The sequence below is a fragment of the Glandiceps talaboti genome, chromosome 10, assembly GCF_964340395.1.
Source record: "Glandiceps talaboti chromosome 10, keGlaTala1.1, whole genome shotgun sequence".
In the NCBI taxonomy this organism is placed as follows: Eukaryota; Metazoa; Hemichordata; class Enteropneusta; family Spengelidae; genus Glandiceps; species Glandiceps talaboti.
In genome coordinates, this window is record NC_135558.1 from 11,823,027 (window position 1) to 11,846,822 (window position 23,796).

At 34.1% G+C, this 23,796-nt stretch overlaps 1 protein-coding gene across 1 annotated transcript in view; it reads left to right on the forward strand.

Moving 5' to 3' along the window:
• LOC144440807 (band 7 protein AGAP004871-like) overlaps window positions 1-23,796 on the forward strand; it is a 57,179-nt gene that overhangs the window by 1,670 nt on the left and 31,713 nt on the right. The window lies entirely within an intron of this gene.

Here is a 23,796-nt window from a genome sequence, read left to right on the forward strand (position 1 = left end):
AGGCATCTAATTATGTTGATGTAATTGAGACCATGAATGTTGACCTGACAACTGCTTTCCCCGATACATATAAACGTATAATATATACAAGTCACTGACAAGTTTGTAATTTCCTAATATCAGAAAAGACATTAAACTTTTATTAACTATACCTTGGATATTTATATTTTCTTTTCGACAACCAACAATATATTCAATGAAATGTTAAAATACAATAATCAGACATCGACATTGTACAGTCCAATGAGAGGTCTATTTTATCTATTAGTAGTACATAATAAGTTGAAATCTAGTCTAGTTCCTATACAGTATCATTACAATTTACACCTCCACTCACAGACCACATTGGCATCCAGGCTAGTCGAAATCGTGATTCATCGAGACACTGATTTTTTGGTATGGACCAAAAACTCTGATTGTACTATATATATACTGTGTGTGTGCAGCTACACAAATATGTTTTGCCACAGGTGATTCAATACTGTTCAGGGTGTGCAAGATATTGTTAAAGAGTAAATCATTATACTTCTAACAAACCATTTAAAATAAACCCAAAACGTTCCATTTGCAGCCATTGCAGATTTAAAATTCAATAGGGTACATGCCTTGTACAAGTAACAAGTGATGCAACGGTGACTTTGTTTTAATATAGACATGACATTTGTCTGTGTCTACAACCACATGTAGCAAACACCACACATGCTTATAATGAATAAATGATACTAGAACAATATTAAAAGGAAGATGGAGAAAATATATGTGAAACAGACCTCTATTAAAGATGTAAGTAAAACTTCACATCTTAGAGGACTGTTTTTAAATTCATTTTCTATACCCTGTGGGCTTAATAGTTTGCCAGCCATCTACTTGATAATACAGCCCGTATATAGATTACATGAATAACAAACTGTATAGACTATCAGTTATTTCAAGGCTTACACTCCAAGTATTTGTACTGAAATTGTTCTTAATCAGAGGAATCTGATGACGGCCATATGGCTTTTAAAGTGATGTATGATAACATGTGTTTTATAGTATGCTCTCATTAAATGGATCATTTTATAAACCTTTGAGAAACTGTTTGACAGAGTACAGATGATATCCTAATGTTGTACCTCTTTATTTTTAGTGCTAAACTTTTGCATATGTGAATTAATTGCTTTGAAAGTTGTACTTGGTACGTTTGCTGTGTTTGGCTTTCTCATGATTAGCCTCAGCCTAAGTTTGTGTTCATGATAAAATTCTTTCTTGATAATAAAAGCCTGGAGTGCAAAGAGGGCATGTCACTTCTGATGCTTTCACTCTACAGTTGTTTGTGCTGAGGCCCACACACTGACATGTGACTGTACTTTTAGGATGTCAGAATATGATAATAAATGTAAGATGTGCACCTTTGACATCAGTGATTTTTTTAGGGGAAATACGCATGATAACCCACAATTATAGCGGATATGGGGCAATAGTACGGCAATATTAAATAGTAGGGCAAAAGTAGTTGATAAATGGGCCAATTATACATGGACAATAATAAGTAGGAAATGGGGTAATAATACTACGACAATAATACTAGTAGTTGATGGGGCACTAACACTAGGGTAATAATTGTTGGGAAATGGGGTAATGTTAATAATATGACGATAATAGTAGTTGGGACATGGGGCAATCATAGCAGGGCAATAATAGTTTGGAAATGGGGCAGTAATAGTAGGACAAGAATACATTTTGTAGGTGTAAAATGGGGTAACAGTAGTGGGGCAATAATAGTTTGGAAATGTATGGGGCAATCATAGCTGGACAATATTTTTTGTGAAATAGGGTTACAGTAGTGGGGCAATAATTGTTTGTATGTGGCAAATATACCAGGATAATTAATATTAATAGTTTTGAAATATGGATATGATAATTGGGGTACAAGTAGTTGGGCAATCAATTGTTACTGAGAAATGGAGCAATATATCGCTATTACAGTAGTATAGCATATGGCAACAATACAGAAGCAATGTGGCCATATTGGTACTTTGAACAAGAGGACATAACCTATAGTTCATTTATAGCACTGTAATACCAGGGTAATTGTATGAATAGTGGAGAGTATAGGGACAATAGTAGAAGGATAGTGGGGGCTATAATAGATGGGTAGTAGTGGTACTAGTATATATACTACTACTACTACTACTACTACTACTACTACTACTACTACTGCTACTACTACTACTACTACCAGAAGGGCAGTTACATATCAATGGGTTTGTAATAGCAATGCTATAAGGCCTGGCAATGCTATAGGGCAAAAAAAAAAAGAGTAGCATTTTTTCTGGTCAGGACAGTTTGTCTATTAAGTGGTGTGACGAAGTGAATTTTATTTTTATTCTCAACAAACCTGTCACTCAATCTACTATTTATGAGTTATTGTTCTCTTTATAGAGCAAGTGTGTATGTGGGGCAGATGTCATTTGCTTGTTCTGATGTTCATGATTGGTTCTGCAGTTGTCTTCACTGAAGTAGGGAGGGCTATTTTTGTGTTCCCCACGGATCTGCAGACTGCATGGGCTGGACAAACATGGAAAAAAAAAGAACCGACGGGAGGGTATTTAAGTGGTGCAGAAACAATTCTTTCCTTTTTTGGGCCTAACAGTGGCAATAACATAGCCATTTGATGAATGTACATGTAGAATGTGTATGACTGACTTATTACCAGAGCACTAGGTCATTATGAGGCAATAGAAGCAGAGTGATGCATAATGGGGTACAACTTGGTGGTAACAGCCTTAAAGAGTAAATGGGCAATAATAGGAGAACAGGGGCAATTTTAACAGCAATTGTGGCATTAGAACAGATTATTGTGTCACTCTAGCAAAATTAGTAGCAAAATTAGTAGCAAAGCAATGATGTAAAAGTGGCAAAAAAGTACATGTAGCACAGGTAATACTAATAGTAAGTAGCAGCTCGGAGCAATACAAAGAAGTTAGTACCCCAAACTAGGGCAAAGCAGATTATGATATGGAGCCCCGGGTATGGAGCAATATAGTCCTGCTTGCATACGGAGTAATCCGGGACTCGATTCTGACAATTGTCCCTCCTATTAGAATCCAGTCAGTAATATAGACTCGTGCACCGTTTGTAAGCAGGACTAGGAGCAATATAGTCTAGTTCCTGACGGCTGTGTTCCGATTTTACACTACATTATGTGAAGATAACATACATGTGTAAAATCAGAACACAGTCGTCAACTAGGCTAGGAGCAATAGTACTGTAGTTGAAGATCTCATTCTCATCTTCAAAACAACATGTGGATAGAGTACGGATAAGTATGGATAAAAGGGCTAAGTAGGGATAGAGGGGCTAAGTAGGGAAAACAACATTGTAATTTAATTATCACAGAATAACCAGTGGAAAAAATTTCAGGGATGTGGGGGCCATGTTGTCTGTAAGTCAAGTATTCCCTGGATAGCAATTACGTGGTTACAGTGAAAACAAACCTACATCTGTCATGACAAATACAGTATCCAACTCACCATGACTGGTCATGCATGGAATAAAACCATTATTGTTTCAACTTGAGTGATTTGAGTACATCACTATGGAATGATATAATATAATGAGAGCTAATATTGACATAAATGACTAACTTGGCTTTTTTGGGAGGAAAACCATAAACATTCTTCAATTAAAGTAGCCATATGGATGACAAATGGGAATTTAATTTGGATTTTGGATTTGCAAAACAACGTTACTAGTACTATGTTTTCCAACTTTAAAGAAAATAAAAGGGAAACAGTATCTACCAAGTCCGTGTTTGTACATCAATACACAGCAAAAAACTAATAAATGAGTAAAAAAGTTTGTTATTGTACATACAAAAGCAAAAATTTGTCACATTTTTTTTTTTTTTTTTTTTTTTTTTTTTTTTACAATTATTGAATTATAAACAAGGACTTGGTGTATGTTGATTATTCAAGTAGAAAAACATAGTGGAGTTATTTTATCAGAAATAAATACCAAGTTCTCATCCATATGGCCACTTTGTAGTTTTAATTTAAAAAAAAAATAGAATGTCAGTATGTAGGTTGGAATTTTATTTTATTTTTTTCTCTATTTGTTGTTTTGAACTTAGTATGATTCTTAGTCAATATACTCATTGTCACAATAATTCTAAAATAGTTTGATGAGATGTAAAATAAACAATTATAGAACAGTGATGAACAGCAGACAGGGCTATTGAACAGTGATGAACAGTAGAACTTCAAGGGATATTGAACAGTGATGAGTGGGTACATGCCAAACTGTCATCTATTCACTGTCTATGGTTCATCTCAGTCAATGGTGTCATATGTTCTCAACCTTATTACTACATTGTTGATAACATACATAGTAGTGTATTATCTGTCAATCTTTTCACTGTCACAGCTTTTCTTTGTGACAAAATCATGAGTTTTTGGGAGATTTACAAATTACTAGATGGTGAAAAACATCTGATTCAATATATTTTTTTTTAGAGCATGAGGTTATTTCTTTACCATTTTTGTAATTTTTCTTTTTTTTAATGTACATATGACATGCAGTTAACTTGTAATTGCTTCAACAATAATCAGTTCATTTTTATTCAGACATACTTCTGTGACACAAATATTATATGCATGTTGTAAGCTTTACACAATCGGATGGGTAAAGCTCACAATATGATCTCTATTTAATAGTAAAAAACAAAATGTGTGTATTAAATCTAATTTGACCCAAGTTTTCCTGTCAACCCACACCTTTTTTGGTGAAATGATCACAAAATGTTATTAAAATCTTAAATTTACGTCATTGAAATAATTATTCTACCTAGCTGACCTACATATTTTGGAGAAAGGTAATTTATAATCCATAAAATCATACTTAAAATAATATTGATAAAATCCTACTTACTTCACAGAGCCTTATAAATTAATTTATAGTTCATTTCTTTTCTCTCTTCTTTGCAAAATCTATTAAACCACATTTCATGTTTGCTGCAGCATTAATTTGCATAATACGTTGCTTTGAAGGCCATCTTTCGAATATTTCCATGATCGTCATGAGATTTATAGTGTCAAATTGTTAAATTTTGAAAATATTCAAAAAATTTTAATTTGAATATGCCCAGCTACAAAAAAAATAACCCAAACCGAATACTCAGACTGAGACAATGTAATGCAATGAACCCTGATTAAATAAACCCTCGGGTATGATCAGAATACCGATGTTTTAAAAACGTGATCTGTGCATCTACGGATTACTGAATGCACGAGACATACATTGTAAATAGACTAAAGAATTATAATCATTGAGAGAGTGTTATTAATAGCTACAGGGTTTATAAAGACTGGGTATGTCTAGTCAACAAGAATACATGCACAGTTATCTATGGACAGTTATCTATGCAATACTTGTCCATAATTATACATGTAGGTTTAAAGCTATCATAACATTGTATAATTAAACCCATAAATTGTATGTTATAGTCAGTTTCTTCACAGAAAGTAGTCAGTCACACACTGTCATGCTGTTTCTTTCAAATCAGTCACTGTCGTGTTTTTCTTTAGTAAAAGTCAATCCTTCCATCAATATCCACGGTTTCTTTCAAGTTAGTCAGTCACACTTCCTTTCAAGTTAATACTCTCACGTCAGTTATTGTCACATCCCATTTATTTGAAATCAGTCACTCACATTTTGTTTTGTACGAGTCAATCCGTCAATATCACCATCACACACAGTCTCTTTTAAGCAAGTCAGTGTCACACTTTCAAGTTACTGTCACATCAGTTATTGTCACATCCCATTTATTTGAAATCAGTCACTGTCACATTTTGTTTTGTACAAGTCAATCCATCGATATCACCATCACACACAGTCTCTTTCAAGCAAGTCAGTGTCACACTTTCAAGTTACTGTCACGTCAGTTATTGTCACATCCTGTTTATTTGAAATGAGTCAGTGTGACTTTCTTTCAAGTCAGTCACTGTCTCATTTTGTTTCTTTCAAGTCAGTCACACCATCACATTATGTTTCTTTCAAGTTGATCAAGTAATAGTGTGTTCCTTTTGAGTCGGTCACGATCACATTCTTACAGTTCCTTCATTATTTACACTATTTGCAACACAGTTCCAACCAAATAATCTTGTTCACATCAGCATTCCAACACCAACCTGCAGTATTCACAACACCGTTCCAACCAAATAATCTTGTTCACATCAGCTTTGCCAACACCAACCTGCAGTATTCACAACACAGTTCCAACCAAATAATCTTGTTCACATCAGCATTGCCAACACCAACCTGCAGTATTCGCAACACAGTTCCAACCAAATAATCTTGTTCACATCAGAGTTGCCAACACCAACCTGCAGTATTCGCAACACAGTTCCAACCAAATAATCTTGTTCACATCAGAGTTGCCAACACCAACCTGCAGTATTCACAACACAGTTCCAACCAAATAATCTTGTTTGCATCAGAGTTGCCAACACCAACCTGCAGTATTCGCAACACAGTTCCAACCAAATAATTTTGTTTACATCAGAGTTGCCAACACCAACCTGCACTATTTGCAACACAGTTCCAACAAAATAATCTTGTTCACATCAGCATTGCCAACACCAACCTGCAGTATTTGCAACACAGTTCCAACCAAATAATCTTGTTCACATCCGAGTTGCCAACACCAACCTGCACTATTTGCAACACAGTTCCAACCAAATAATCTTGTTTACATCAGAGGTGCCAACAACAACATGCAGTATTTACACATAAAATTGTTGTTTTCACCAAGACATGATAAGTTGCTCTAAAGTAATCAACCAAACACAATGTTTTCACAATTTTAAAGTACTATACATGTACACACAACAAAATTGTATTTCAACACGCTTTTTGATAGCTAACATGTTCTAAAACTCTGTCAGATCTACAGAAAGTTGAAACTGGCTGGATGCCTGCGACATGCAAAATGTCAAATAGCAGAAAGTTACTGATAACTGCCATCAGTCACGGCCTGTCTCTGTTGGAGTTCTGTGACCCGAGATGGCGTTCTATGACCCTAGGTTGATGCCTTGTGGCGTCTACATTATGCTGACAGAGTTAAACCATAGACCCTACGCCAATGATTAAACACTGAAATGCGATTGACTTTTTTACTCTCAAAACAATAGTTACATTATCAAAGTTTTCTTTATGTTTTACGATCTTTCAAAAGAATACTTTTCATTTTACATGACAAAATTCTTAAATACTGACTCAGAGACCCAAAGGAGAAAATCACCAACCAACTCAAAAAAAAAAAAATATTGGAATTGATCCAATATATATATTTGATATCTTCAATGTTTGTATATAGTCATTATAAACTAGCATGAAAAAAAAACATTATGTGTGGTTCTGACGTACAAACTGTTGTTCTGTATAGGTCACTCTCAGCAGATGTATTGCTTAACAACCTCATCAGTAAGGCCTAATAAAAAAAATTGTGTGGTTCCAATTACGCTCAATTTTAGAAAAAGTGGGGTAGGTAGATTTTTTACGTTACTTTTTTTTTTCATGTGTGAGTGTCTAGTTCAGGTTTTCCATTGTTTTCCAAATAGTCTCTGTGTTATTTATTTCTTCCCGTCAGATGTACAGCCATTACAGATTGGAAGAACAGTTTTATATAGTCTTTTTAAGTTGCTATCAGTTTCTGCATCCACTATTTCTCATGAGACTTCCCGATTTTAGCGATTTTATTATTTTTTTCTCAAAAAAGTTTCAAAAATTTGGGTCGGCAGTGAAAAACTAGGTGGGGGTCGGGTAACAGGAACCAAACAATTATTTTTTTCAGGCCTTAGTAAAAAAAAAAGACTGTTGCCGAGAGTTCGGTATTTTCTACGATCAACATGAATTGTCAATTTTGAGGCTATATCTTTTTGTTAACTGTCTGTGGAATAATACATTAAATTTTACCTGAATCTTATTTTCAGAGATCTAGGAATTCTATGTGTGGTAACTAAATTTTGCTAAAAAGAGAGACATGGATAGACCTGTTGCCGGTTCCAAGATGCATTGTGCATCGATCTCTCCATACAATGCCATGTATTGTGTATGCACTACTCAGGGGATGGTTCTCACCTGACCATACCCTGGGTTTACCTGTAAAATCACTCTCTGTCTTTGATGATGTTTAGTCTTTGTTCTATAAAATCACTCGTAACCAAAGAGGTCAACATGTGTTTCCATCATTTCCTGATTAAAATTTCAGTTCAAATGTAATAAGACAAAACAACACTAAATGTAACAACGTGAGCGACGTCCTCTCGCGCTATGCATCTTGGAACTGGAAAATCGACTTTTGGGTTCTGTTGCCCTGGCCCTGTTCTTACATACGACAATCATCAAATTACACGTCGAGTGTTACCATGCATTCCAGCGCCGTTACATCTCTCATACCTTACCCTTGTAACTAGAATTGCAAAAAACTTAATTCGGTTTTAAAATCTCAACACATAATAGGGAACTTGCAATCCAGACTGAGCATGCTCAGACGCAAAGGACTGTGGGATTATCTGTGGTTATCGTAATACGTAATCTGGAGCTACTGATAAAATAAACCTCCCACAATGGCCAAGGTAACTATGAATTGCTTATTTGTGGTTACAAACAATGTAACAATATTACTTATAAGATACTAAGTGATTGGTATTTATTATCACATTTCCCATGATGCAACATTCAACATGACGGGTTTGCAAGTTCCCTATTGCCAATCAACTTGTTTGTCACCATTCAAATGTATGCAGATGATACACATGTAAATGAAGAATATGCAGATGAACACATGCAGTTGAGATGTGTGTTCATCTGCATACACTTCATAAATGCATGTGTGACTGATTTTTGCTTATTTTGCCTAAAAACAAACCATAAAAATAGAGTAACGATTGAAGGGTCTTCCTATACATAAATACCCACCCCACCCCCACCCCCACACTCCCACCCCATCCCCAACACAGTAATTCACAAAAGTCATCCCTGGGAACTAGTTGACGACTCACACCATACACTGGCAAAATTTTCACAACACAAAAATATATGGGTTTTCAGTAATTTTACCTTACATGTACTAGCTTTAGTTTAAGTGCATACATCTTTATAATATAATTTAATTTCTGAAAGAGATGGGATTATGATGTACAAGTATAGCCACCAATTTCCACTCAGTGTCAGACACAGTTCCTTTAATACAACCCTATGATATCAAATTTGTGTGTGTGTGTGTGTGTGTGTGTGTGTGCGCGCGCGCACGCGCGCGTGTGTGTGCGTGTGTATCAATGTATTAGTCCAATATTTGTCAGTGCTTCATATTACAACAATTATATTTACCAGTTCAGCAAACAGTTCAAATTGTTCATAGTTTTTTTGCCTGGAAAGCAAATTAACACTGGCAGTAGCAAAAGGAATGTTTTAAGTCTCAAAATTAAATATATCATGAATAGAAAGGAAGGCTTAGTTATCCGTATGAAAAGCCAATGTTTAAATAAATAGTATTCATGGTACATGGAGCTACATGCAGTTCTATTATTAGCAACGAATCCTTCGAATAAGTCAATATCCTTCAAATGTACAGATGGATTTATTTTCTCCACTCTTTCATGACGTGTAGATTTTAGGTATAAATGTAAATATTGAATTACACAATTTCAAGTAATTGTAAATTAGACATTATTTGCTACCTGTGTGACCACCCAAAGCACACAATTCCTCAGTCTAAATAGAATACAGGATTTGAAAGGTAAATTTCTACTCTTTTGAGAAATGTACTTATTTTCTCCAAAATCATTAGAATATTCTTTGAGTAATTTTAGGTAGAAATGTAAACATACGATTGTAGAAAACTGTTATTCAAAAATTACATATTATTTTCTATGTCACTGTACTGAATATGAACAAGTGCAAACTCTTTATAAAATACTGGATGTGAAACATGCATTTCTGTTACCTCAAACCTGTACTATTTTCTCTAAAATCCATAAAATATGTTTTTTTAAAAAAAATATGCTCTTTTACACAAAAAATCTATTTTTTCATCTGAGATTACAGAAATAATGCAATTTTTGAAGTCACAAATGACTTGCTAGGCTATTAGACTGCACACACAATTGTACACTGGATATAAAATACTGAATTAAAAATGATACATTTGTAGTATTTCGAAACCTGCACTTATTTTCTCAATAATCCATAAATATGTATTATTAGCAAAAATGTAAATATCATAAGGGATTACAATATCAATTTCATTCATAAATTATGTATCATTTTCTACCTGTACAAATAATTGCATATTCTATAAATAAAATGTTGCAATATTATATTATATTATATTATATTATATTATATTATATTATATTATATTATATTATATTATATTATATTATATTATATTATATTATATCATATTATCTTATATTATAATTATATTATATTATATTATATCATATTATATTACACTACATTACATTACACCCCATCACATCACATCACATTCCATTCCATTATATTATATTATATTATATTATATTATATTATATTATACATTGTGTATTATAACATTACATTTTATCTAATTGTACAGTATAAAAACAACTGTACACTCTAAATAGAACACTGAATTTGGTAGTTTGAAACATGTACTTATTTTTTCTATAATCCATAAAATTGTGTGCTTCCAATAAAATGGCATAAAACATACCGTAGGTTTTACATGTTTTTCTTTTTGAAAAATATTACGAAATGTCTGTCAGAATACCTTTTCTGTGAATCTGGTTGTTTCATGAAATATGTACAGACATCACTGGGGAAAGAAAACAGATTTGCATGAAGGTCAAGAAGACACAGAATTTCTTATCTTTTTTGTTTTAAATGTTCAAAAAAAAATTAAGGTTGACAGCTTAAAGTTAAGGTCAGTTGGGTTGTCAGAAACACACACTTGTTTAAATTAAATACCAGAACACATTTAAATATTTTTCCCTACTGTCCTACATATCATCAGCACACTCCATTATAAATGAAACATTGGATTTTAAAAACACACTTAATTTCTTCATAATTTTATAAATAAATTTTTAGGGTGAAAATACAGGAATACATGTAGTCCACAAAGAAAGCAACCCCAGTAGTGTATTTTATTGACTGTATTTCAATTTCAATTTTCAAAAGCCCAGCCAAGAGGCCTAACCAAACAGCCCAGCCCTACAGCCAAGTCCAGCTCAACCCAACAGCCCAGCCCAGTTGCCCAACCCAACATCCCCACCCAGTGGCCCAGTGGCCCAGTGGCCCAACCCAACAACCCAGCCCAGTGGCCCAGTCCAACAGCCAAGCCCAGTGGTCCAAACCAACAACCCGGCCCAGTGGCCCAACCCAACAACCCAGCCCAGTGGCCCAGTGGCCCAGTGGCCCAACCCAACAACCCAGCCCAGTCCAACAGCCAAGCCCAGTGGCCCAACCCAACAGCCCAGCCCAGTGGCCCAACCCAACAGCCCAACCCAGGTTTCAGGATATGTTAAAATATATTTATATATAATCCCATGAAATCAATGTTAGTTTTACGTCATAATGCTCCGAGTATGATTCCGCAGACTAATACAAATTTGAGCCGGTAGGCGAGAATTTGTAGTTCGCGGAATCATACGAGGAGCATTATGACGTAAAACTAACATTGATTTCATGGAATTATATATTTATCACATAACTTTAAGTATTTCCCCGTATTTTTCTAAAATTTTAAATCGTATTTTACGAATACTGTATCATTTCATCGCACTATATTCTTCATCGCGTATTAACAAATGGTGCCCGACGGCTATGCAAATTACATAATCGCGTGACCTGTCGCGAGGTCAAGCTTACCATATACATGGTAACGGTCGCAGTCATAGTGTTCTGTGGTTTCTCAACCAAAATTATCGGTTATAACCTTGCGATGTACATGTAATATCGAATTTAGTTTAAAAAGTAAGTAGAATTTGTCTGAATACGACTTTTGTGCCGTCATTTTAATCATATTTTCTCAGGTTGTGTAAGTTCGGAGATCTGAGCTCGACGGAAAATCGGAAGTAAGCTTGCCGGCTGCTAGTGCTACATCGATAATCTACGTGATTTTTAAATAGAATAAAATGTATCAAATAAAAATAAAAGTACCTCTATGTATCAAACTCATGCCATCCAAGGATACGTGTAATGTAATGTATGCATTTACGTTTTGAAAGCATGCAATTATTACGATAAACTTGATCGTAGCGTAGGATTGGCACGAACATTCGAACAGTACGGAGAGAAAATAGTTCGGTAGAACAGGGGTGATATGCTCTGAAATCACCCCCTGTTTGACGTCACACAGTAGAAGATATGCACGTATTTATGTGATAAAACAAAATATTCACCCTAATTGTACTGCAAACACACTCTTGCCCACAAATGCTGAATCTGAAGACATAAATTACATACATTAGATGTAACTATGAGCAGAAAGCAAACAATATTGTGGTACAAATCAAAGGTTCAGTATATGGAACACGCCGACCTATAGGAAGTATGTCATTACGGTAGAATTCAATTCTTCTATCAGAAAACATCCGCTGTTATTGCTCTATACTTAACGCTAATGGTACAGAAATAATATTTCATGTTATTTAGATTTGACGATGTACTCCAATCCATGAAATTGAAACATAATTCCTTCGTGCACAGGAGATTATTATATCATAATATGTAGATGAATTCTGTTGGTTTTTCTTTGGGCAACCATACTTTAATAATTCTATGTATCACATAACTCGACCAACCCTATATTTCCATCCTAGCAAATTTTTTTCTTTTTTAAATGATACCCTCTGTCAAAGGATTAGTAAAGAAATACGTCAAATTATACGATGACAACCCCATGAATACGTCGTATCTGAACGAAAATTATCATTTATTGCTGAAATTTGGGAACTTTGTTAAAACAAACGGTTCAAATTTCCCTCCTGGCTTTACTTGTCATTTCCAAGTCAGTTAACTTTTAAGTATGAACATATGAAATGAAAGTATCGCCAACATGTACACATACACTTTTAAAAAAAAATGTTTTAACAAACTGACAAACCCATCACTTTTAAGGTAAATTACGCACCCTAAAGCATTATTACACATAGCGCTAATTATGCCAGTGTCAATAAAACTTAAAAAATATTTCATGTCATTTAAATATTTAATGATGTAATCACAAAATCAATGAAGCTGAAATAACATGATTCTTTCACGCACAAAAAATATGTCATTACAGGTCAGTAATTCAATTATATAGTTACAGGTTCTCACATTAGTGTTATCTTATCAGTGGAGACATAAGGATTACATAGACCCATCTTTTTCTATAGCTATACTAGACAACTGTTTTTCACCTAATCTGAACCAGGTCTTTAAAGGCCAAGGTTTCAATCCCAGGTTCTCACATTAGTGTTATCTTATCAGTGGAGACATAAGGATTACATAGACCCATCTTTTTCTATAGCTATACTAGACAACTGTTTTTCACCTAATCTGAACCAGACCTTTAAAGGCCAAGGTTTCAATCCCAGGTTCTCACATTAGTGTTACCTTATCAGTGGAGACATAAGGATTACATAGACCCATCTTTTTCTATAGCTATACTAGACAACTGTTTTTCACCCAAAGTTTAAACCTAATCTGAACCAGGCCTTTAAAGGCCAGGGATTCAATCCCAGGTTCTCACATTATATTAGTGTTATCTTATCAGTGGAGCCATAAAGATTACATTTGTAGTTGTACATACATGTAGGACCATACTTTTGTTCTGGACCAACTGTTTTCTATATCTCTCCCAGACAACTGTTTTTCAGAACTAAAACGTTAATCCTAATCTAAACTTGCCCTTTAAAGACCAAGGATTCAGTCCCAGGTTCTCACATTTGTGTTATCTTATCAGTGGAGTCTTAAGGATTACAAAGGATTATTCTTTTGTTCTGGACCAACTTTTTGATAGTCGTGTTGGATTTATTCTAATCTGACTTGGGCCTTTAATAGTAGAATTCAAACGACTGTCAGTGGAGCGTACTACATATATTTTGGATAAACCTATGTAATAATAACAGAACCCCATTCTGCTTGAGCTCCAGTGCAGGTACTCAGGGGTATTTCCATTCATGCTTGCTGCACTTTCACTTGCTACACTTGTGAAAGTAAAGGCACAGAGAACACTGTAAGCAGTCATGCAAATTCCCTGAGTACGTCACACTTTAACTCACATGTCATAGGGATCTGTCGTATATCATACACTACACTGCATTTATGTCACTAGAACTGAAAAAAAATACTTAAAGCATTAATGTCAATGTAATATTTGATGAGGCCTAAAAAAATAATTGTTTGGTTCTGGTTACCCACCTAGCTTTTCACTGCCAACCCTAAACATTTTTTTTTATGTATTCAAGAAAAAAATAATAAAATTGCACAAAAATTAAGAAGTCTCACAAGAAATAATGGATGATGAAACTGACATCAGAAAATATAAACTGTTCTTCCAATCTGTAATGGCTGTACATCTGATAGGAAGAAATAAACAATACAGAGACTATTTGCAAAACAGTGGAAAACCTGAACTACATAGTCCTGTCAGCTGTTCATCATGGTAGAAAGGTAACAAGGCTATTGAGCACTCCGAGACTCGTTACTTCTGAGTATACTCTTGATGAAATGAAAATTGCATTTCAATTCACTCAATATCAGTAATCGTCAGACACCATTTAATAACTCACTTTATGGTATTGCTAAACACCACCTACAAGATGGGAATAAGTCCAGTCCTAGTTCTATATTAAGGCACACAGTAGGCTACAAAATTCTAATGAGGAGGATTTTACAGTGAATACAGAACTGCGGATTTATTATGCAAAGGTGATTCAAAATACTCACAATCACTATTGCTATTTTGGTAGATGACATGTTCGTTAAACGTATTCTGGTTTTAAATGGCTGCTCAAGTTGCCACTGATCACAAATTTTAACTCTTTTTTCTCACTTATCATGCAATTTTGAATAGTCAGCTTTGCATGCATTTACTGGTTAAGAGACATATAAAGAACATATTTCAAGGTTGTGGTATGGAATATTTTGAATCACCTTTACAGCTGCACTAGTTCTAAATGATGTACTATTTTTTTGATTAAGATAAACTAAAGATTTTGAATAAATAATGCCAAAACCCAAAAATAAAATCAATTGTTAACTGAGGTAATTCACAAATGTAAAATTTATAAAATATCAAAAACCCCATCTTTAAGACTAAGAATAACACATACATGTAATTGCTTTTATTTGATTTTATAAGTCAAACAACCAACTTGTTATTCACTAAAAAGTGGTATTTTAAGATGTTGTACATGTTACGAGAGGTTGATTCTATCTGTAGTAAATTAAGTTGCAATCTTGATCATGTGGGGTTGATTCTATCTATAGTAAATTAAGTTGCAATCTTGATCATGTGGGGGGGGGGGCGCTGATTTTAGGGTGTGGTTTGGATTTGTTGTAACATATATTATGTGTACAGCTGCATAAATATATACCCTCACAGGTAATACAATACTGTTCAGGGTGTATGCATGAATAACTATGTATGTATGTAACAATTTTAAAGCAGTTTCAAAAACTGTTGTAGACATCAAAACATTGACACTGGTGTGTCTGCATGTATTTCCAGTCAGTATGTGTACTAAATAGTTTATTTCATTTTTAGAGAAAATGTAGCAAGAAATTGTGATACATTCTTGCAAGTGAGAAGAGGTACATGTATTTCTGCTAATGTAGAACTTAGAAGGTGTAATAATGCACCACAGTTTGCAAAGAAAACCAGTACATTAGGAAAAAAAATTGTTTCTGGTCAAGTGCGCGCATCACTTAAATACCCTCACATCATTTTTTTTTCATATTTTTCCAGCCCATGCAGTCAGCAGATCTGGATTGAAACACAAAAATAACCCTCCCTACTTCAGTGAAGACAACTGCAGAGCCAATCATGAACAAGCAATTGACATCTGCCCCACATACACACTTGCACTAAAGTACTAAATAAAGAGAACAGTAACTGCCATAAATAGTAGACTGAGTGACAGCTTTGTTGAGAATAAAAAAATAAATAAATTGTGTCATTACACCATTTTTTACAGAATTTCCTGACCAGGAACAATTTTTTTTTACCTGAGTATATTATAAATTACATGAATGTCACTTAAAGGTACTCCGAGTAAAGTTAAATAGACGACAAAGTTGCTGCAGCTGTACCATTTATGAATATAAATGTGACAACTGTTTGTATGTTGAGTGATGATAGTATTAATAACTATCCTATATGCGTAGAAAATTGTATGTTTTAATATCGAAAATAAATTGGTGATTGTGAAGTGTGACAGACAGCAATTGCGAAATGTTTTACAGTCTTTATATGAAGCTACACGGTTTGACAAGAAATAAATTGTGGCAATAATTACTGAAATACCCCTTGCTCGATCCTCTTTGTACATGTATTGTCAGTTTCATGTAGCCCTCAGAGACGCTACTGTTGTCTTGGTGTGGAGAGTGTCTTGAGATGATAATACCAAATGCATTAGTCTATTGATGTGGAGCGGTTCTAGAGATACATGTAGTAACACCAAAGACAAGTCTTGTGGTGTGGAAAGCTTCTTGAGATAGTAACATGAATAGCCAGGAATTCTTGTTAATTTTTCCTAGTCAAAATATAAATAAATAGATTGTATTTCCCTAAATAAACTTTGTCAGTCTGGGTTTTCATAACCTTTTATTGTATTTATTGAACCTACATCTGTTTGTATGTACTTAATCTGTGAAAGCTGTATTTATTGAATCAAGATTTTTATTAAAAGTCAGGAAGGCGAAAAAAAAAAAAAAAATGAATTCACACAAATTGTGAAAATTATTGATCAGCAGATATACATACATGTGCATACATTCTACGTTTCAGACAGTACATGTATGTCTAAATCAACAGCGATTGAGTATTTTATTCATGTACGATGTATTGTACAGTGTACTCTCAATCACTGTGTGACAGTTTAAACCTTCTATAAATAGGTTCAGCACACTTCGTATATCAATAAAACCTATAGACAAGATGATCGCATCTGCTGGCTGGTAACTAGTAAGTGCCAGATGGACTGTAACCTTTGACCCTTTGATAACCTTTCACCTCATTGAAGGTGTCCTGATGATACTCTATTTAAGATGCACTAGCTGCAACTGAACTTATAATTATTTTATAATTTTTTTTGAAAGTGAGTTTTTTTTTTAGATGTAAAACTTACTACTCAGTATAATTGTACACAATGAGAGAGTAAATTCTTCTGTGTTGCTGAGAAAATGTTAAAAAATTGTATTTTAATATTATGATACAGACCCTAAAATTGTAAGTGCGTCTCCACTGACCAGAAGACGTTAAGTTTGAGTTTGCATACAAATGTAATTATTCATAAGACAAGTCATGAAATAATGCATGTAACTGAAAGTGACCTAGCTTGTGCCTCGATATTGAATATCTAATGAACATTACCATATCAAAGTATCAAAGCAAGTCAAACTAAGGAATGGATTGGAAACCAAACGTTTGTTCAAGATTTGACCAAGGTCAATACAGTACCGTACATGTACCTATGTGCAAAATTAGCTGCGAATTAACTGATACAATGTCTTTTTATAAGTAACCAAACAGTTTTTAGCAAAATTCTTTCATTGCACGATGAAAAAATATAGCAGTTGCAACTAGTCTAGTACAAGTTTAATTATCAAATGCTAGTTTCCATGATCATACTGATGGACTGTAACCTTTAACCTCTTGGTGACCTTTAACCTTGTGGCATACCTTTTGAACTATCTTCCTATTTATAATATGTTAATGACCAAGTACTACATGTCTAAGTTTACCAGAGATTTACATGTTGTGACCTTTAACCTCTTGGTAACCTTTAACCCTGTGGCATTTCTTTAAAACTATCCTATACGTTGACCAAGTACTACATGTCTTTACCAGAGATCTACATGTTGTGCTAAAATCAACAAACCACTGCAGGCAATTTAATACCCACCCTCTAGGAATTAATGTTGGACATTTAAAAGGGATTAAACTCTGATTTCATGCCTGAAAAGAAGGAGATTTATTGTGACCTTATTAAAATGGAACTAGGGAAGATGTTAGAGGCATGGTAATAATGTTGTCTATTCACTACATTTGTCACAGTATTGTAGTCAAGTATATTTTTATGTGACACAACATTTATATATTTAAAGAAGTGTATATTATCTACTGCCAAAAATACACTCAACAAAAAAAACAATACTATAATAAATAAGATGATTAATTACATTTTTATACAGAATACACAATTCTTACCATATAGTGTATCATACTGTTTTTCAGTTTATATATCTCAGAGTCTTGCCTATCTGACTTGACATACTGGCTTAAAGTAAACAACACTATTTTCATGCCCGATAGCCAAGTTTTTCAGTGTGGAAATATTTGTGTGTGCATGCCTGTTTGTATGCATGTGCACACACATGGTTGCGCGCATGTGTATATGTATATTTGTGTGTGTGTGTGTGTGTGTGTGTGTGTGTGTGTGTGTGTGTGTGCATGTGTGTGTGTGCATGTGCATGTGCATGCATACGTAGATACATATTCATGTTTGTATGTCACTGCCCTAGTGTTCAAAGAGAGAGAATATACCAAAAGTGGAGTCATCACAGATTAATTCAGTAAACTCTGTGGTCATGTTGTAATGTACATTTTGTATCTATTTTTACAAATGTATGATATTGTGTGTTTTGATATACAATATATGAGTGAAATGAGAGAAAAAGCGCAATAAAATACTCCTGTCATAAATACATCAATTCACTAATTTTTGTTTGTTGGAACTGGTTTGCACTTATTTGCACTAAGTAGAGAGACTTGCACTTATTTGCATTACATCTACAGAGAAGGTGTACACACAGAAATACACACTTGTATATATTTGCACTATGTTTTAATTGCTACAGAGAAAGCACACTTAGGGCTATTACACTTGTTTGCACTATGTAGTGTTATAGAAAGGAAACCTATTCTTTTGTTGAAAATTGATATTATTAATATATGTAAATTGAGTTGTACCGTATTTCAACTGCGACAAATGATTTCAAAAATTAATGAGTGATGTTTTGTAATAAGCCGAGCTGGTCTACAGGGAACACTTACTAAATAGATTGATGTATGTACATTGTATACCTGTATGACGTATCACATTTCGACGCCATAAATATTGAATGAGCAGAGACATTGAAGAGTTCTTGAGTCTCAATTATTCAATCTACTTGTAAGAATGTTAAATTAATGATTTTACTACAACCATGTGATGTTAGACCGATTATTTGTCGTGATGTTAGACCGATTATTTGTCGTGATGTTAGACCGATTACTTGTCGTGATGTTAGCCCGATTACTTGTCGTGATGTTAGACCGATTACTTGTCGTGATGTTAGACCGATTACTTGTCGTGATGTTAGACCGATTACTTGCCGTGATGTTAGACGGATTATTTGTTGTGATGTTAGACCGATTATTTGTCGTGATGTTAGACCAATTACTTGTCGTGATGTTAGCCCGATTACTTGTCGTGATGTTAGACGGATTGTTTGTCGTGATGTTAGACCGATTACTTGTCGTGATGTTAGACCGAATACTTGTCGTGATGTTAGACGGATTGTTTGTCGTGATGTTAGACCGATTATTTGTCGTGATGTTAGACCGAATACTTGTCGTGATGTTTAATAGACCGATTACTTGTCGTGATGTTAGACCGATTACTTGTCGTGATGTTAGACGGATTGTTTGTCGTGATGTTAGACCGATTACTTGTCGTGATGTTAGACCGATTATTTGTTGTGATGTTAGACCGATTATTTGTTGTGATGTTAGACCGATTACTTGTCGTGATGTTAGACCGATTACTTGTCGTGATGTTAGACCGATTATTTGTCGTGATGTTAGACCAATTATTTGTTGTGATGTTAGACCGATTACTTGTCGTGATGTTAGACCGATTATTTGTCGTGATGTTAGACCGATTATTTGTCGTGATGTTAGACCGATTACTTGTCGTGATGTTAGACGGATTGTTTGTTGTGATGTTAGACCGATTATTTGTCATGATGTTAGACCGATTACTTGTCGTGATGTTAGACCGATTATTTGTCGTGATGTTAGACCGATTACTTGTCGTGATGTTAGACGGATTGTTTGTTGTGATGTTAGACCGATTATTTGTCGTGATGTTAGACCGATTATTTGTCATGATGTTAGACCGATTACTTGTCGTGATGTTAGACCGATTACTTGTTGTGATGTTAGACCGATTACTTGTCGTGATGTTAGACGGATTGTTTGTTGTGATGTTAGACCGATTACTTGTCGTGATGTTAGACGGATTGTTTGTTGTGATGTTAGACCGATTACTTGTCGTGATGTTAGACCGATTATTTGTCGTGATGTTAGACCGATTATTTGTCGTGATGTTAGACCGATTACTTGTCGTGATGTTAGACAGATTACTTGTCGTGATGTTAGACCGATTACTTGTCGTGATGTTAGACGGATTGTTTGTCGTGATGTTAGACCGATTACTTGTCGTGATGTTAGACCGATTACTTGTCGTGATGTTAGACGGATTGTTTGTTGTGATGTTAGACCGATTATTTGTCATGATGTTAGACCGATTACTTGTCGTGATGTTAGACCGATTATTTGTCGTGATGTTAGACCGATTACTTGTCGTGATGTTAGACCGATTACTTGTCGTGATGTTAGACCGATTACTTGTCGTGATGTTAGACGGATTACTTGTCATGATGTTAGACCGATTATTTGTCGTGATGTTAGACGGATTACTTGTCGTGATGTTAGACGGATTACTTGTCGTGATGTTAGACCGATTACTTGTCGTGATGTTTATACCGATTACTTGTCGTGATGTTAGACCGATTATTTGTCGTGATGTTTATACCGATTACTTGTCGTTTGTACACTTCTCGTCACTCATTCCTCTGAAATATAATGTAGGTAATATATTACAAGAGGCAATGAACACAGAATGAGCAGAGAAATGAAGAGTTCATAGTTATACACACACAAAAAAAATTGTTTCTGGCCAGGAAAGTTTGTCTGAAATCGTGTGATGACTCGATGTTTTTTTCTTTTTTTGTAATTCTCAACTAATCTGTCACTCAATATACTATTTATGGCAGTTACTGTTCTCTTTATTTAATACTTTAAAGCAAATGTGTATGTGGAGCAGCTGTCAGTTGCTTGTTGATGATTGGCTCTGCAGTTGTCTTCACTGAAGTAGTGAGGGTTATTTTTGTGTTTCCCCACGGATCTGCAGACTGCATGGGCTGGACAAACACACATACAAAAAAACGGGGTTAAGTGATACATGCGCTGATCAGAAAGAATTCTTATTTTTTGGGCCTTAAGTCTCAAGTCCTTATAAGAATTTTAAAATTACTAAATATTATGCTACAGTAACACTTACAAGGTGTTAGACCAAATGATTTGTCAATTTTTAGCGCTTCTTATCACTCGCTATTGGCTATAAATTGTACACTTTAGGTAACTATATAAATTATGCAGTGAATAAAGTATGAGCAGAAAGATGACGAGTTTGCAAGTCTGAATTATTAAATGTATACTTGCACGAATGTTACATAATACAGTATACACTTGGAGGATGTTAGACCAAAAGATTCGTTGTTTTAGCGTTAATAGTAGTCATTTATTAAATTACATACTTGGAAGAATGTGAAATAATTTGTGATCCTGCATACACTTAGAGAATATTAGACCGAAAGATTTGCTTTTTTAGCAGTTCTTACCTGTATCTCTTGCTTGAGTGATAAACAACATTTATCCACAATACAGTATGAGCAATAATATTTAGTACATAATTATCAATTATAAAACTAAAATACACTGTGTAAGATTAGTGATAATACTCAACCAGGAATGATATTTTTAGATTGAAATATTCACCTTTTGTGGACACTCCTTTGTCTCTTTTTTGTTGTTGTAATAAGTACAACAACAAACAGGTATAGATCCCTTAAAGGGCAACCCACATATATACCTGATAACCTATCAAATATCACATAGCAGTTAGTGTGAACTTACATCAGCTAATGCCATCATTATAAAGCTAATTACTATCAATCATTTTGCAATTAAGGGCTGTCAAATGGATGATTATTAATTTCCATTATACTTAAGAAGCAATCAAACGGATGGAATCATAGATTCCCTAGTATTCTATATTTCAGTATTTTAGAACACTGCATAAATACAGACGTGTATGGTCATTGCTATGGCAACCCTATGAATTTGAATGATGGCCATATTTACAATACAATACAATACAATACAATGCAATGCAATGCAATGCAATGCAATGCAATGCAATGCAATGCAATGCAATACAATACAATACAATACAATACAATACAATACAATAAAATACAATACAATATAATACAATACAATATCATTTTGTACAATACAATACAATATGACTATGATATGACAATATGATTGGGTTATGTTGTGTTGTGATGTGCTTTGCTGTTGTGCATTATATTTAACATAATACATTGCATTGAACAATACATTACAATATATACTACAATTATGCAATGCAGTACAGTACCGTACAATGCAATACAATAGTAATATATGTAATGTAATTTTGTAATGCAATGGTACAAATATAATGCTTATTGTATTGTGTATTCAATACAATACACAATACAATAAAATAAAATACAATACAATACAATACAATGCAATACAGTACAACATAACAATACAATACAGTACAATATATTGCAATACAATATGCAATGCACTGCAATACAATGTAATACAATACAACAAAAACAATACAATGCAATACAATGCAGTACAATACAATACAACAAAATACAATACAATACAATACAATGCAGTACAGTACAATGCAATGCAATGCAATTCTGTTGTCCTGAAACACACATTGTTTCATGCAAAGCAAAATAAAAGCACAAACTATATTGGAAAATACGACAAATTACAGTACATGCAAATGAACACTCACATACTAAAGAACCCAAATAGACAGTTTTAACTAAACATATTTTATATCACTTATATCATCTTATTAATCATGAGATCAGTTTAACATTTTAGCAATATTTCAGGACATTTCATTATTTCAATAATAACAGTTAATGTATATATAATGTTGTGAAATAAGAGATGTAATAATACTTAATCAAGTGTAATAATTCATTGCATCTGTTGGAAATGAACAATAAGTATATCATTATATTTATTGATAAATGTAGTATTAGTAGCACTGCTTCCCTAAACTGGGACCATCTGTTACACAGCTAATGTAATATTTGTATTTCGTTTATTGTTTGGTCATGTGTAAGATAGCTAAAGCATTGTTAAGTTCATTTTTCATTCATAAATTTGATCACTTGATAATAAATCATTATGGACAGCAAGTACTGTTTGTAAATCAAGAATAGGACAAAAGTTGAAAATTATGATAATTTAGTTCTAGCGTGGAGGGATGTAGACAGTATATTCATAAACAGACAGCTGTAGGCTTGAGGCATCAACCTGCAGATTTCAAGCTGACCACGCTAACCATTTGACTTATTATGATT